A 17,979-nucleotide genomic window follows, 5' to 3' on the forward strand; every position below is an offset into this window, starting at 1 on the left:
AAAAGCTGGGGTATAAATACTGCAGCTCCCTCTCCCTTCAGGTGGGTAACCCTGAGGTGCACGTTCCATGCTGACTTCTACAGCTCCCCAGCAGGCATAAGCTCCTGAACTCCATGGTGGTAGATTCCCTGAGAAATGTGCTTTTTATTGCCTACCTTCCCTTCTCTGCCTCACTTCTTCACTTCCCCACTGGTGTTTCCTGGGATCGACTCCTAAATAATAAACCACTTACCCCTTAAAACTGTCTTGGTATCTGCTTCTGGAGAAGACCACACAAAGCCGCACCCACCACATGCTTTTATTCAAGTCTTCCCTTCTCAGTGAATGGGTTAACCATCAGCCTGATTCCACCGGACAGAAACCCAGCCATCCTTGCCCGTTTCTGTTCCCTTCAGATCCACCATCAGTAAGTCCTACAAATTCTGTCCATTCACTAGCTTCAAAGTATCCACGTTCCCATCTCCTCTATCACTTCCTACTCCGATAGCTGTCTTTCCTCACCTAGAATAGTATGAAACACCTCTACCTAGTCTCCCACACTCTCTCTTGTTTTTTAACTTTTTTAGAAAATTGAGATATAATGGATATATAACATTATATTAGTTTCAGGTGTATGACATAATGATTCCATATATGTAAATATTGCAAAATAGTCACCACTGATAAGTCTAGTTAACATACATCAACAAACATAGTTACAAAATTTTTTCTTGTGATGAGAACTTTCAAGATATATTCTCCTAGCAACTTTCAAATATGCAATACAGTATTATTAACTCTAGTCACCCTGCTGTGCACTACATCCCTAGAACTCACTTATTTTATAACTGGAAGTTTGTATCCTTTGGCGACCTTCACCCACTCTTGACCCCCTCAAATCGGTTTACAGGAAGACTATTATGCAAACCTGCTCTTGTCACACTCCCCAAGTATCCACCATCTAAACCCTTCAATGGCTTTCGGTGGCTTTTAAGCTAACAATAGACATGCTTAACCGGTGGACAAGGCACTTCAGGATCTGACTTTGCTTTCCGTTTCAGCCTTATCGTTATCACATGACCCCTCACCACCCGGCTCCACCCAGTCTGGACTTTTAAACCGGCATTTTTGTATTTTCAACCTCACTGATGGATTTTAGTGAGGTGTGAAAACAATTTAGTTGGTCAAGATCAGCATTTTATTTTAAGGAAATGGGAGAAGAAAAACACATCGGAGTTTTTTTATTTGTCAGACCTTTTTTTCAATGATATGTGTACCCCATGATGATAAAAAAAAAAACCTATTTATAACCAGATAATCACGGCGAAAAGAAGTTTGCAAAAAGATGCCTTAAGCACACCACGTTCTCTCCTGCTTCTGAGCCTCAGCAGATGCTGCTTCCTCTGCCTGGGAAGCTTTGCCCCAACCCCTTTGCTTAGGAATCCCTGTGCACCCTCCTGGTATCCACAGCGTGCTGTGGTCCTAAGGGCCCGGTGCGGCTGTCCGCCTCTAAACACTGTCCTCCAGGTAGTACCAGGTATAGCTGAAGAGAGTTCAACATGCCCAAGTGGGGAGGACTGAAAAGGAAGTTATAAACAATCCAAACATCTGGCTGTAGGATGGCTACCCACCATATCAAGCCAAAGAGGTGGGGGGGTGGGGGTTGGGAGAGAAGATAAGAGGTTGAACCCGCACAAGTTCCTTCAGCCACCAGAGGGCAGCCACCAGGACTTCTCCGGGACACCTGGGCACACTGGCAAGGACAAATTGGAGGTTGACAAAATAGGGCAAAGATACCATATTTAGAAAGCTAGTTCAGCAGCCCAAGTGAGACCCGTAAGCACATTTGTAAAGATAGCAGCTGTCAGGTAGGGAGCAAGGGCATCCATGGAAGACTTTCCGGAGGGAGGCTCTGAAAGGCTTGGTTACAACGTAGTCTACCTCACGTATTTATTAGACACTAACTAGCTGTAAATGGGTCTTTTACAGTTGACTTACATATAGTTTCCAGAGCCAGCTTTAATAGGGTGAAGACATTGAGGCTGGTTGAAAAAAATATTCCTATGTTCCCGCCTACTGACAGAAAGGACATCTACTTATTTTTTTCCTATTCAGTGAGAGAAGAGAGTTCTTAGCTGTGGGTGACCTGAGTGGGACACGGAGGCAGGATTGTAGAGATGGCACGAATTTCAACCTCTGGTAGGTAAAGAAACTGATGCTCAGAGTTTCCTTGTCTTACAAGCAAAGTGCCACAGCTACAGCCAGAACCCAGGACCTCAGCCAGCCAGGGGAGGGCTCTGTCTACAAAGGCACATGGGGTCAAAGTGCAGTTCCTGAACAGGACCCACGAGAATCTCCTCTTTACTTCCCTAGCCGCGCAGACTCCGTTCCCTCTGCCACCGACCAAGCGGGAGTTGCACCGCATCACCCCTCAGTCGTTAAGGCAGGTCGCTGCTGGGGTCCCTGACTCCAGCATGTATGTGACTGGAGAAAAATAGTTACTGTTTTTGAAATGAGGATGTAGATGAGATTTATGGTAACTGAAATAGAAAAAAAAAAGGCAAATATTAGAGACAATTGGGGGAAAAGGTGAAAGAACTTAATGTCTGACTAGGTATAAGGGATAAAGAGGAAAGAAGTATTAAAAAAAAAAAAAAAAAAAGAACCCAAGACTTGGAGACTGGGAAGAAAGCTGGTACCAACCAAACTGGGGTCACAGGGGAAGGAAAGGCTTCCAGGGTCACAGGGAGAAAGACCATTAGCTCAGTCTGGGATAAATTAACTTTGACAAGAAGGCAGGATAGGCATGTGGAGATTTCCCGCTGATGTGCTATCTGGTGAAAAGATGTTTTATATCACCTAAGGCAGTTTTATTTCCACTCTGACTCAGAAGGATGAGCTGAGCAGGTAGGGCAAGAAGGGAAAGGCCTGAAGAGGTGCACAGATTGCAGGGGAAAGTATCGATTGCAGTTTCGATCATCTAAGCTGATACCTGGGAAACCTGCGCGCTCTCTCCCCATATATTCAGGCAGAAGAGAGAAGATGCAGGGCTGGAAGGGGCTCTTTCTTCTCCTTCTGTGATGCATCAAAACCGATACCACACAAGGCTGGTCACCGGGGGCCAGCAACCAGCCTGCTGCAGCATCACAGCCCATGTCAGGTTTCCACACAGCTGCTCAGCCCGGGAGAGGCTCTCAAAGAGGCTGCCTGGAGAGGTTCGCCTGTGCAGGGGGAACATCTCCTTAAGCACTCAGAGCGCTGACACAGCTGCAGGGAGGCTGGCAGTTTGCCAGGGGAGGGCTGCTGACGGGAAACGTGGAGAAAGGGTTGTGGAGAGGAGAAAATCAAGAAGGGATAGGAGTCGGAGCTGAATTAAGGTTTGGATGTTCAGATCAACGCCGAGAAGAGGCGAAGAGGGGGAGCGTGTCGAGTTCCTTTAGTTCCCAGAAATGGAACTTCTGTGAAAGGCAGACTCACCACAGAGGATGACTGCAGAGAACTGAAGAGACACAAAGGCGCTGATGTTCATCAAAGGCCACCCACGCCTACCACCTCCCACAAACACACAGACCCACTGCCTCCACAGAGGAAGAAACAGCCAGGGAGGTCACATGACCCACTGGTGTCACATGGGCAGCTGTCAGTGGCAGAACAGGGTAGACACTCAGGAGGACAGACACACGCTCCAAGGGACCTTCTTAACGTTCCACACGACATCATAAAATCTGTGATAGATGTGGTCACAGTAAATATAAACCCCCAAATTGTGAAGAGTCCTTGTAGGTATCTGATAAATGGTAAAAAAAACTATACAGGTAGTAACAGGGACTGACCGTGATGAAATATAAGATGGAATTGATATAACTTAAGTTCCATACAAAATAGAAAATGGAACTGAGAGCCCCAAAATAGGTCCATCAGAAATGGTAGGGTTCCCCATGTGGTGATCTCTAATGTCTGTTCTTGCAGAGATTCTTGTCTCATCTGTGGGCTCAGCCCCCTCCTTCCCCTTCTAGGTTCTGGCCCTGGCCCCAGAGCCACAAGGAACGCCAAACAAGCAATTTGGAGACAAAAAGGCAATCTTGTTTCTCAGCCCTGCATTTGAGGCACGGTTGTCCAGGGCTGGGTTTGGTCTCACTGCCCAGTTCCTCTGCATCTGAGGCTCTGATTCCTTGGCAGGTCCTGGACTCACATCCACGGTACCAACCAAGGCAGCCATATTTGCCCTTTTCAATCCTCAGCACTGGTCATAGCCTTTCATTCTGAATTCTCCCCCCTCCCTGCCATCTCAAAACTCTGGACGAGCCCACAGCATGGCCTCATTCCTCTGTCTGAGCCCTCTTCACAACCTTGACCCCCAAATTCCGAGCCCAGCCTGTATATGCCGGTCACTTGTTACCCCTTTTGCTTGCTGTGGCTTGATAGTTAGACTGACGCTGCTCCGTCCTCTGGATTCATGGTATTTATCTGTCCTGCCCCCTTTTCTTTACACCCTCACTATCTTCCAGGTTTCATCACCCTGGCCCAAATAAGACACTGACCACAATTTGCTTTTGGCAGCAGCAAATAAGGAAAGAAGAAAGATGAAAACTGAAAGTTAAGGAGGAAGTAGGACTTCTTTTAGAAACAATTACTGATACACCTAAATATGAAGCCTAAAGTTAAGGAAATTATTCAACCTGTAGGAACTATTTAGGGTAGGCTAGGTTGTGCTCCTGTTAACAAATTTCCCTGGGAATCTCAGTGGCTTAACATAAGAAAGGTTTATTTCCTCCCTCTCCTATATATTCAATGGGTGTCGGGAAGTGGGAAAGAATTGCTCTAGGTAGGAACTAGGGACCTGGGCTAAAGGAGGTCTCACCTCCTTGAAGCTTCATCAGGACCACGTCTCCTTCTTGACTTCCTGGCAGGTGAAGCCAGACTAGAGGATCACAAGGGAGTTTTCACAGCCTCAGGCTGGAACTGACACTATCAATTCTCATAGCTCATTATCCAGAGGTGCACATCTGCAAGGAGCTGAGAAGCCCAGCTTTTCCACGTGGCCCAAAGGCCAGGAGACCTGGAGGCTGAGAATGCTAGTAACATCCAGACCACAATGATTCCAGGTGATGTGGCTCTGGGATTCTCCCAATTGTTATGTTACCCGAAGGGCTAATGCACCTGAAGTTGTGACAATGCTTCTCATTTTTAGTTGACAATAAGCGAAGCCGTCTGCAATAAGTGTGATAAAAAGGAATGAATATGGACTAATGGAATGATGCAATGACAGTGCGTGTGTTAAAAGCTGAGAACCTCAGGTATCTGAGAATGGTTGTGAGGCTACAATTTTATTTCACTCTTGTGTGTTTTTGTTTCATTTTTGTGGCTTGAGGGGAATACTTTTTTCATGTTAGTTTTGAATGTCTGCTTTGTATTTAATGAACCAAGATTAAAGTGGAGGATTTACCTCTCATTTTTATGGATAATTGTGTATAATATTCAAAAGCATAGAACAGCAAGGATGTCTTGTTAAAAGCAACTTTTAATGCTTCAATACAGCAGTAGACTAGCAAATAGTAAAATCACATGTGTCTGTCTTATCAATATTGTGATTTAATTCTAGAGTGTTGCCTGTACTTCTACACATATTTAATCTTATAATCGTAGTCTTTTACAGACAAACCCATGACAACTCAATACTCATATATTAATGACGGCACTACTTTACCTAGACGTGGCATTGAGATGCTTTAAACTCTTAGCACGTAAACTGAACATTTTGCCAAGAGGACACTAAAAATAATGAGGGAAGAAAGCTACTGAATTACCCTTTATTATTGCTTGCTCTTCTTCCTCCTATTACGTGTTTAAAAAGCTTTGAGTTATTTATTTACATTTAATCCACGGACAAGGCTTTTATACACTTGAAAACCCTACAGTAGGATTAGGGCGGCTGTAATTCTGTCCATCAGATGTGCCTGGTCTGAACAGCGTTCTGGGTATGGACTCTGTAGAGCCTCGTCCCCTCACATCAGATAAGCAGCAAGAAGTACAAGTAATCAAATAGGTCTCCTATACTTTCCCAAAACGGGGGTTTATCAAGCAATGTTGTCTCTACTGAGATCACCACAGAAGTGAAGTGTTCCGGCAAGATCTAATCCTCAACACCAGAAGCCTGTCCTTTGAAAGACATCTTCTGAAACCCTCCCCTGCTCCAGCCACGTGTCTCTTCCAAGCACGCCTAGCCCCCCACGAGAATGACAGCCCTGACCTGGTCCTCCCTTCTTCCGCTCTGAGGCTGCAGGAGCACAACAAGGCAAGCAGCCTGTCTATGGAATTTAAGATACTTCTTAATCCTGAAAGCTCATAAATGCCAGTATTGATTTTAAAAAATCATTCTCACCCCAGTTGATAAAACCCTTACTTTGGGTGCTGTCATTTTGGTGAAAACTACCTTTTGAATATCACCTGTTGTTCTCCAGGGAATGGTTGCCGAACCAGCATTATAAATTTCAGAGAAAAATATTTCATGAGACCATACTTAAATTTACAGAATATATATGTTAGAGCTAAGCTCACTAATGATATAACTCACAAATATACAGGAGATGAGAACTTAAACTATTTTTTATCAGATCTGCTAGAAGACCAAAAATTAAAAATATTCTCTACTCACTAATTTCTCTAGATGTATTTTCTGGTGGGGAAGAATATAGTAGAGTACTGCTCAAAAAAGAGAATTGATGAAAATATACTTCAGAAACCAATTCACAAAATTATTTCACTTGAATAGATACCATTTTATAAACAGAAAAACTGAAGGAGAATAACTATATGACTTGTTCAAGTTTCTAAAGTTGATTTGTGAATGGAGCAAGTAAGAGAATGCTTTTCCCCTAACTTTAATTCAAATATCTAATTTGAGATTCTTATGGTACTGATCTTCTAAAGAGCTGAAAGACTGACATGTTTTTTATGCACACACTGTATGAAAGATTCTAACTAAAGGATAAAAAATATTATTTTTTTCAAAAAAGTTTCTATGTACATTTCAAGTCTCCAGCATCCTGTCTAGATTTGTTTTTTCTCTCTCTTTTCTCTCTTTCTTGCTCTCTCTTTTTTTCTCCTTGAGATTCTCACGGGGGGAAAAAGAGGAAAATAAGATTTCATGAGAGGACAGTTCTGACCTAGAAAGAAAAAAAGGATCTTTAACTCAGAGAAAAACTGAGACAGTTTTTAAAGGGGTGGTGGGGGAGGGGTTTTACTGCATTGTTTTGCTTTATGTGGTTGTAGAGAAAAAGGTACCAAGTTTTCTGTTGCTTGAACAAGGAGAGGAATTTTCTGATGAGGCCCTGAAAGGTTTTATAGTTGAAAAGTAATATGAAAAATAATAACTTCTGCCACTGAATGATTGTTATAAGGCTCAGCACCTTCAATAAAAAGATGCTTCTGTTCAATTTCCAGTCACATCAAATTCTCATTACAGGTAGCTAAATCCCATCTCTCCATGAACCAGACTGTATCAAAAGTAGCAGCTTTATGCATTGAGTTTTGTAACACACACTTACATCCCATAGATCCCAGGTCACAAAGCAAATTCTAGGACCTTTTCCCCTCAGTGAATGATAGGCTTGGATGCTAAGCTTTGATGAGACCAAGAACCGGGAAACTCTGGTGACCGAGGTGCCCTCAAAAATAAGAAAGAAATTCTGTTGCTTTTCGGAAGCAGAATTGTCCAGTTCCCAAGTGCTTGCATAAAACCCGTTTTTGTGTTAAGAATAAAATATCAAGGATTGTTGAGAGTTTAATTCAGAATCCATGAGGAGGAAAATTAGAGAGGCATTAAGGCCAAAAAAAAAAAAAAGTCCCTATGGTAGAAAACTGAAAAGCCTGCTTGATAATTTCCATGCTGTTCCCTTAGGTTATTTGGAAATGTTCGATATTGCTACATTTCCTTCTAAGGTCTGGGGAGGGAATAAAATGCCAAGGAGGTTAAAATTCCCAGACGAACCATGGAAATCGGGAAAGGAAGGTGCAGACTCTAATGATGAATGCTAGGGTTCAAAGCACGAGCTCTAATTCAAAGCGTAACTGTCCTTACCAGTACGCAGGCCAACGGACTTGACCTTAGATGGCTCTGCCCTTTAAAGAAAGCTCTTTTTAGCAGTGAAGGGACCCTCCAGTAGGCAGAAAGATGAATATCCCTTTCAAAACAGAAAATATGTCAGCTGATATGGCAGAACGAAAGCTGGCTATTGTCAATTTTTTAAGGCAGTAAAGCTAAAAATGAAAGGATTCAGGATACATTCAAGGATACGGGAATGGTATGTTTTCTTACTGGCAGCCATGTCCATTTCCATACTTAGAGTCTGTTGTTTGCTGTGTTGGGGAATGTTGGCTTCATTTTAAGACTTAAACCAAATCCAAGTAATTAACTAAATGGTACATGCTTATTTATACTGTTCATGAATAGATGCAAATGGTACTCCGGAAGAGGCTAACTGAAGAAGAACTAGGTGACAGAACTGGAAAAGAAGCATCAACATTTGGCTATAAAATGGTTTGAAGATTAAAGAAATAAGGGTATTGAAAAGGCAAGAGCAGTGACAGTGACAGAAAATTATAATCCAGTTTATAGTTACATTGTAAAAGGTATTCATCAATTCATATACATAGACCCATGGAATAGATTGCAAAAATGGCCATAATACTTTGCAGTGCCTCCAATCAATAAATGTAGTCTATTTGCTCACCCTCAAATTTGACCTGGTGTTTAACTTGCTTTGGCTAACAGAAAGCGGCAGAAATGATATTTTCCCAGTTCTGAGAATAAACCTCTCTATCTCTCCCTCAGAACCTGCCACCTCCATTTGAACAAGCCCCAATCCTGGCTGATTGAGCCTTCTACCCACTGAGGAGATCATGGTACAGCAACTGCCGTTGCTCCAGCCAACAAAAAGCCAATCCTAGCGGCAAAGCCACCTAGCTGACCAGCAGCTCCCCGCAGACGCAGGAGTAACCCCAGTTAACTACCTAGCTGACTGCAGACCAAACTGCACTACCTAGCTGATTGCAGACCAAACTGCACGGACTTATGAGCTAAATAAGCAGTGGTGATTTTAAGCCACGAAATTTTGTGGTGATCTGTCACACAACAAAAGACAGTGGATAGAATCCATATACTCTAAGGGGCTTCACAGAACTCTATTATTAACTTAATTTGCCAAACCATTGTTAAGGATGAACTATGCACCAGGCGCAATGACAAAGCCCAGTAACAGTGCACTGAGGAGACAGAGCTCTCTGGTGCACAGTCCATCCTGAGATGCCAGGAAGACTTGCAGCACAGATACCCAAGTGAGGACTTGACATTTACTTATGAGTGGGCCAGGAGAAGTACGGGGAAAGAGGTATTTCAGTCACAGGGAATGGTAAATATACACAGAAGTTGAACAGTAAGGTAGAAGCAGGAAGATACAGGAATTTACATTAGTAGAATGTAAAATTTTAGTTAGGAAATGGCAAGAAATAAGACTAGAGAAGTTAATAGGAACTGGACCATGAAGGTCTTGGACTGTCTCATAAACACCTTGGATGGAAGTGTCTTGATATAGGCCTAGGACAGCAGTAGTTCTCAGACATGAAAGCACATAAAAGTCATCTGGTGGTGGTAAGAACAGAAATTTCTAGGGTTCAATCACCTATAAATTCTGATCCAGTAACTTTGTAATGGACCCCAGACTTCGGGCTTCAATTTTTTTTTAATTTGCCTTTTTAATATATAACCCAGGAGGGTCTGATGTAGATTGTACATGGTCCACACTTTAAAAAATGTCACTAGGCAATGGGAAGTCTCCTGAAGTGCTTTAAGAAAAAGAGTGACTCAGGCACTCGTTCAGGTTGGCATTTAAGACTGATTTTTCTGCCTGAGGTTTGGTAGGTAACTGAAGGCATTCAGTGAAAGAGGCAAGGATAAGAAAATCTGAGGGCTTCCCTGGTGGCGCAGTGGTTGAGTCCGCCTGCCGATGCAGGAGACACGGGTTCGTGCCCCGGTCTGGGAAGGTCCCACGTGCTGCAGAGCGGCTGGGCCCGTGAGCCACGGCCGCTGGGCCTGCGCGTCCGGAGCCTGTGCTCCGCAACAGGAGAGGCCACAACAGTGAGAGGCCCGTGTACCGAAAAAAAAGAAAATCTGAAATAGGACAGTAATAGTAAAAACTGGAAACCAATGTGTGAAATATTTAGGAGGTTAAATTGCCAGGGATTTTTGTTGATTGAAGAAATGCAAGTGGAGGGGAAAGGAAGGGTCAAGGATGGCACTGGATTAAATTAGATTTGAAATATCTTAAAAATGTCCAGAAAGCACTGGTTTGGAAGTTAAAGGTACACATTTAGGAGGTATCAGTGTATAGATGTAAACTAAACTATGGGAGTTGGGAGAGTTCTGGGGAGTTCCTGTGAGATTGATCGGAGTAAGAAGGGACCAGGCCAGTGGCAGAACCCAGAGGTACTGAAACACTTAAAGGACACATAAAAGATGAATAGCAGCTTAAGGGGCTGGGAAGATCTACTACAGAGTTAAGAGAAAAATGTGGCTACAATGACACTGTAGTCCCAGTAGCCATAAAATAGCACTGTTCCAGGCAAACTACAATGAGTGGTTGCCCTACTTAAAAATTAAGTGTCATTCGAAGTCTCTTGTAATCACTGTGCTCTCGCTTCACTACAATTTTGGGTGCAGAAGACTGAAGAGTGTGGTTTGAGTAGTTATCTTGTAGTAAAAATGAGAAAACAGAATTCATACAACCCTTTTAAGAAAGCACAAAGTATACATAAAATTATAAATAAAAATGTACCAAAAAAAGGACCTACTTATGAACTTTGGTGAACAACCTTGCAGAGTCTCTCTGTCCATAACTAATTTTAAATTAATAGGATTTTTTATTTAAACTATATATATACAGGAGATCAATCAAGATGGCCAGAATAGGAGGATGTGAAACTCACTCCCCAGACATAAATATATTAAAAATACATCTACATGTGGAATAATTCTTACTGAAAATGAACTGGAAATTGGATGAAAGACTCCTGTAAAATCAAGGCTGTAGGAAAGATGCACGTGGAATCAGGTAGGAGGGGAAGAACAACAAAAACAAAAAATCCCATTTAAAATTACATCAAAAAGAATAAATTCCTAGGTACTTTCAAGGAATAAACTTAACCAAAGAGGTGAAAGACCTATACTCTGAAAACTATAAAACACTGATGAAGGAAATTGAAGTTGACACAAAGAAATGGAAAGATATCCCATATTTTTGGATTGGAAGAATTAATATTGTTAAAATGTCCATATTACCCAAAGCAATCTTCAGATGTAAACAATCCTTACCAAAATACCCAGGATATTTTTCACAGAACTAGAACAAATAATGCTAAAATTTATATGGAACCACAAAAGACCCTGAATTGCTCAACAATCTTGAGAAATATAAAAAAGCTGTAAGTTCCATGTGCCCAACTTTAGACTATACTACAAAGCTGCAATAATCAAAACAGCATGGTACTGCACAAAAACAGACACATAGATCAATGGAACAGAATAGAGAGCCCAGAAATAAGCCAATATACCTATGGTCAATTAATCTACAACAGAAGAGGCAAGAATATACAATGGAGAAAATACAGTCTCTTCAATAAATAGTGCTGGAAAAACTGAACAGCTCCACATAAAAGAATGAGATTAGAACATTTCCTCACAGCATGTACAAAAATAAACCCAAAATGGACTAAAGATCTAAATGTAAGACTGAAACCATAAAACTCCAATAAGAGAACATAGGTAGAACGTTTTTTGACATAAATCACACAATATTTCTTTTGATCTGTCACCCAAGGCAAAAGAAATAAAAGCAAAAACAAACAAATGGGAACTAATTAAACTTAAAAGCTTCTGCACAGCAAAGGAAACCATCGACAAAACAAAAAGACAACCTAATGAATGGGAGAAAATATTTGCAAATGATATGACCATCAAGGGGTTAATATCTAAAATATATAAACAGCTCAGACAACTTGGTATCAAAAAAACAAACAACCCAGTTAAAAATGGGCAGAAGACCTGAATAGATATTTTTCCAAGGAAGACATACAGATAACTAACAGGCACTTGAAAAATGCTCACCATCACTAATTATTAGAGAAGTGCAAATCAAAATAACAATGAGATATCACCTCACACGTTTTCAGAGTGGCTATAAGCAAAAAGTCTCCAAATAACAAATATTGGAAAGGATGTGGAGAAAAGGGAACCCTTGTACACTGTTAGTGGGAATGTCAATTGGTGTAGCCACTATGTGAATAGTATGGAGGTTCCTCAAAAAACTAAAAATAGAACTACCATATGATCCAGCAATTCCATTCCTTGGTATATATCCAAAGAAAATGAAAACACTAACTCAAAAAGATACACACACCCCAATGTTCATAGCAGCACTATTTACAATAGCCAAGATATAGAAGTAACTCAAGTGTCCATCAATAGACAAATGGATAAAGAAGATGCACATGAGCACGCACATGTGTGTGTGTAGTGGAATATTACTCTGCCATAAAAAAGAATGAAATTATGCTATTTGCCGAAGGTGGTTGGACCTACAGAGTATTATGCTCAGTGAAATAAGTCAGACAGAGAAAGACGAATACTGTATGTTATAACTTATATGTGAAATCTAAAAAACTTAAAAAAGGAATGCGTATAGCAAAATAGAAACAGACTTACAGATACAGAAAACAAACTAGTGGATACCAGTGGAGAGAGGGAAGGGGGGAGGGCAAGATAGGGGTATGGGATTAAAGGATACAAACTACTATGTGTAAAAAAAATAAGCAACAAGGTTATATCGTACAGCACAGGGAATTATAGCCATTATTCTGTAATAACTTGATGCAAGAGGGAGGAGATATGGGGATATATGGATATGTATACCTGATTCACTTTGTTATAAAGCAGAAACTAACACACCACTGTAAAGCAATTATACTCCAATAAAGATGTTTAAAAAAACACTGAATCACTATATTGTACACCTGAAACAAATATAATATTGTAAATCAACTATACTTAAATTTTTAAAAAATGAAAAAATTATATATATACGGATCTATAATAATATATGTAATAAAATGTGTCTTTTTCACAGAATATTGTCATTCTGCATGTAATAATCCATATCAGGGTTGGGAAACTTTTGCTGCAAAGGACCAATAGTAAATATTTGGGCTTTGTGAGCCATATGGTCCCTGTTGCAGTTACTCAACTCTGTCCTTGCTCTGTAGCATGCAAGTAGCCTTAGACAATATGTAAATGAATAAGCAAGGATGATCTGGCCCATAGGCTATAGTTTGCTGATCTATATCATAATTTTTAATGACTTCATATTGCTTATGGCTGTACCATAAATTATTTAACCAACCTTCAAGAAATGTATACCAAGGAGATTTTCAAATGTTTGAAAATGTATGTAGAAATATGTTAATACAGACTTACACAATAGCTGGGGAAATTTGAAACAATGTAAATGTTCATCAAAGGGAGATTAATTAGATAATTTGTGGTATACATGATCATTTCTTTCAAAAATCCTAAATGATATAGTTAGAACACCAAGTATAATTTTATTTCTCTTCTGAATATCCTGTCCCTAATTTAGATCAGTTTCTTCAATTGCAGAGATCTAAATTATTCTTTTTTTTTTGAGTTATTCTTTTTTAACAACTTTATTGGAGTATAATTGCTTTATAATAGTTTGTTAGTTTCTGCTTTATAACAAAGTGAATCAGCTATACATATACATATTTTTTAAATCAATAATAATGTGAATGGTCATGTTATTTTGAGTTGACCATTACAGGAAGATAAATATGTATAAGGCTATAATATAATACACAGTAATATTTAATTTATAGAACTTACTCAAATTTCTCCAATTGCCCCCCTAATGTTCTTTTTGGTTCAGGATCCAACCAAAAATCACACTTTGCCTTTAGTTGTCATGTTTCTCTTAGTCTCCTTTAATCTGAAACAGGTCCTCAGTCTGTCTTTGTTTTTCACAACCTTGACAATTTTCAAGAGTGTTGGTCAGGTACTGTGATACCCCAGTACCAATGAGCCGATTCACTGCCCAAATCTTGGTTTCTAAACACCATGCTCCAATAAAAGAAAACTACTAGTCCTTGGAGAAACAGCTGATTGCAGGAATGGGGCAGGAAAAGTGCAAGATGAGCCTAAAATGTCTTGCGGTGCCAGAAAATATCAAAGTGTTTTAAAGAGAAATTCTAAAAAGATACAGGAGCCAACTTGAAGGGAACTCCCAAAGGCCACATCTGGGAAAACTGAACAACAAAAAAAATGATTGTGACACATTATAAGCCATGGAATAAAATGAGTTCCTTTGCCCATACTAATATAAATAATGAGTGAATGGATGAATAAATGAATGGAGTAAAATTTTCCTTACGGTAAATTTCCAACTAGTATTTGGCAAACCCCACAGTAATAACTATCTCAGGCAAGAATCTTCAAAGGATTCTAAAATTAGTGCCAACAGTGTTTTAAATAACAAGCTAACTAGATACTCTCCAATTATTTCTCTGTAAGATCTTTATTAAATACAAAGAAATACAGTAACTTTGCACTGGAGAAACCTGACAGACATCACCTTCACCAAGTGATCAAAGTTACCATTTTCAGTAATGGAACAGACCGACATCAAATCCCTTCTGATTTGATGTGCTGAGAAGGTCACAACCTCACTTTGTGGCATCTTTGCCAAAAATGTAAAACCTGAACTTAAATATGAGGAAACCTTAGAGAAAATGTATCGATCGCCGGAGCCTCGTCGACCTAGTATTAGACACACTAGGGTACACTCACGTGTTCCATGTACTTTCAGTTTGGCCTTGATTCAGTTCACAGAGATGCACTGAAAGACTTTTAAGAAGAAAATGACAGGATGACAGCTGTGTCTCAAGCAGAGAGTAAGATATGAAATGAAGGGGGTGGAAATGAAAGCTGGGGAAAGCATCTCTGCCTGATAGGAATCTGTTACATTATTTCAGGCACATGGTCATAATAACCTCAACTAGCGTACTGGTATTAGAAATGGAGAAGAGGAGAGCAAGCCAAGAAATAATGGGAAGAAAAATCAAAATTAACTTTCCACTCACTGAATGTGAAGGGACTGGAGAAGGAGGGAAAAGAAGGTCCCTATTACTAGACTGAGCACCTGGGTGTCTAGGCAGCAGGTGGGTCAATGGAAGGAGACCTAAGGGAATTCCATTTGGGACAAATGTTTGAGGCATCACCAGGATATCCTAAAGAGAATGTCTAGCAGGTAGTAGGCAAGATGAGTCTGCAGTGCAGGAAGGAGATATAGCATGTACGAACGGGTGCATTTTCCATGAAGAAACTGAGTTTGAAGAGCACATGTACCTTGTGCGGTGTCACGATGCCAGTAAGGGGCAGAACCAGTTTTTAAACCCAGTTCTTTCAAGTTCAGAAGTTTCTGTGGCCTATGGGAATTTTTGTGTACATCAAGACTCTCCAAAGGATTCAAAAGAACTGCAAACATCAGCAACTGTCGATCTCTAAGTGCACAATCAGGCTATGTGCAAAATTACAAGCCACTCATTAAAAAATGTAAAGGAATAAGGGAAGTTCCCTTTTTGTGAGTCCCACTGGGCTTTACACAAAAGTAAAGACCATATTCAGAGCCTCCTAGGACTTTCAACGATCGGTTGATTGACAGTAAGAGCCTAGTCAACCTCAGACATCACCCACTCAAGTGCTATAATGTTACAACTCAGATTATCTAGTCCTGCACATTCGAATATTTATACATAGGTTAGATGGAAAAGTTCCTGGTATATGCAATTGAATTCTTACCAGCTCTCCCCATCTGTTTTCTGTTTGTTTGTTTTTAATTTTTATTGGAGTATAACTGATTTACAATGTTGTGTTAGTTTTAGGTGTACAGCACAGTGAATCAGTTATACATATACATGTATCCACTCTTTTTTTTTAAGATTCTTTTCCCATATAGGCCATTACAGAGTCCCCACCTGTTTTAAGAGCAGAGAGGAGCTAGAGTTTTAGGTTTCAAGGCTCTGGATTAGTTGGCAGAAGTGTTGCATCCTGAATATCTACATTGAAGAAGAGTCTCATTCCCTGAATATATTTGAATCCACAGGGAGCAACATAACCTAGGTCAGCCCTGAGGGTGGGCAGGAGACCCACCACTCAATCCGTTGGAGTCTAGGGCATCACTTAGCCTCGACAGAAATGAGGACCCAGGCAAAGCTTGCTGATCACTCACTACAGCTGTTCCAGCAGCTCCCTCCCGGTGGTGGGAGAAGTGCTGTTTAGCCCAGAATCCCACCCTCCCACTACTCACCCCTCACCCACAACTTACACTCCCCACCACCACCCGCCCCCCGCCCATCACCCTTCCGTTAAAGGCAGGTGATGACTCAAAAAGAAGCAGAGTGCCTCCCTTCCTCTTTGCAGAAAGGGTAGCAGGACCGAGAAAAAACTTTCATTATAACTAATACTTTATAAGGTTGAATGACTATATTGCTGAAATCAGTGTTTATTCTCATTAAATACTTTTTTCCTACTCTGATACCTGTAATAACAATGAAATAAATATATACACATGAGAAAAGTACACACAGAAAGGCATATCCCCTACATAAACACAGCTCTTCTCTTACATTGCCACAGCCAAAGTAATCACATTCTTAAATCCTTCTCCAACCACAGTTCATTACATACTCTAAGAAAGGTTTTTCATTATTGCTGTTTATTTATTTATGCACCTGAAAAGGAATAAAAACCATTTCCAATTTGGGTACTCTCAAATCATACTCTACCTTCTTGCAATTAAAACACAAATTTACTTAAGACACTACTTGCCTAAAACAACCCTGTTTCCAAAATAGACACTCCATGAAATCTGTTAGTAACAGTTGAATGCTCAGGAGCAGAGCAAAGCTTCAATTAAAGGATTACACTTCCGGAGCTAAAATGGGAGAGACTGGAAGCTCAGGACCGAACCTTTCTGCTTTCATTGTCTCTGACTTTAGTTTGGTTTTGATTATTCTTTTCCCTTTTCCTTTTCTATTTTTCTTTTTGCTGTTGGGTAGAATAAGAAATTACACGGAGAAGGAGCAGTCTGATCTTACCAAGGAAGTTGTTTTGCTCAAGTCGTTTCTTTCATTTTCAAGCTGGCTCTCAGCCCTGCCTTTGTGCGATCTGAACCTTCCTCGCTTCTCGTGAGTCACCGAGGTCCAAAGTCTGCCCCACAGCATTACCTGAACGCTTGAATCACCCAGAAACTGGCTTGCTTGCAGGAACTCTGTTTTGCCTCGTATAAAAATGGGCTTCAGAAATGTTTAAACAATAACTAAATGAAGAAATAAAGGACCCGGACATTGGATTTCACTGCTATCAATCATCATGCCCTTTCTCTCTCTCTGTAATATCATGTACATTTCTAAGCATGCCAAAGAAGTTAATGAAAATTGGGCACTTAATGGATTTTTCCAAAAACACTCGAAAGTGACAGCTCTCCAAAACCAATGGTCTCTTTCCCATGACTGATGTATTAAGAGCAGAAGGAGTACTTAAACAATCTTGCTAGACAATCATAGATATACTTAACTGCTACTGAAGATGATATTATTTGAAAAGACATACTTCAGCATAGAATTCAGTGCTACTCGGGATTGAGGCAGAATTGCTTCTCAGCTGGAAAAAATACCAAATAGATATTTTTGAACTTCTCAGTAGGTGATAATCCAGCAACTCTGAGAAACAATTCATAGGCATATGGAACAAATTACTATGGTAATTGCAGAAGGATTATGAATACTTTTAGGTCAGTAGTCTTGACCTTTTCAAAGCTAACTGTTCTGCTGAAACTAGAACTTAAACTAAATGGTTGCCATATTTACCTACTTTTT

The 17,979-nt window shown here is 40.4% G+C and overlaps 1 protein-coding gene across 4 annotated transcripts in view; it reads right to left on the bottom strand.

Moving 5' to 3' along the window:
- The window catches only part of INPP4B (inositol polyphosphate-4-phosphatase type II B), a 487,644-nt gene extending 470,354 nt beyond the window's left edge, over positions 1 to 17,290 (bottom strand). For 3 of the 4 annotated variants that reach the window (XM_060012086.1, XM_060012084.1, XM_060012088.1), the window contains exon 1: positions 17,200 to 17,290. The gene's annotated coding sequence lies outside the window, so the exon portion shown is untranslated. The remainder of the gene's footprint in view (positions 1 to 17,199) is intronic. The other variant, XM_060012085.1, reaches the window with a different exon arrangement.
- Positions 17,291 to 17,979: the final 689 nt, after the last annotated feature.

The sequence above is a fragment of the Delphinus delphis genome, chromosome 5 (genome assembly GCF_949987515.2).
Source record: "Delphinus delphis chromosome 5, mDelDel1.2, whole genome shotgun sequence".
Taxonomy (NCBI): Eukaryota; Metazoa; Chordata; class Mammalia; order Artiodactyla; family Delphinidae; genus Delphinus; species Delphinus delphis.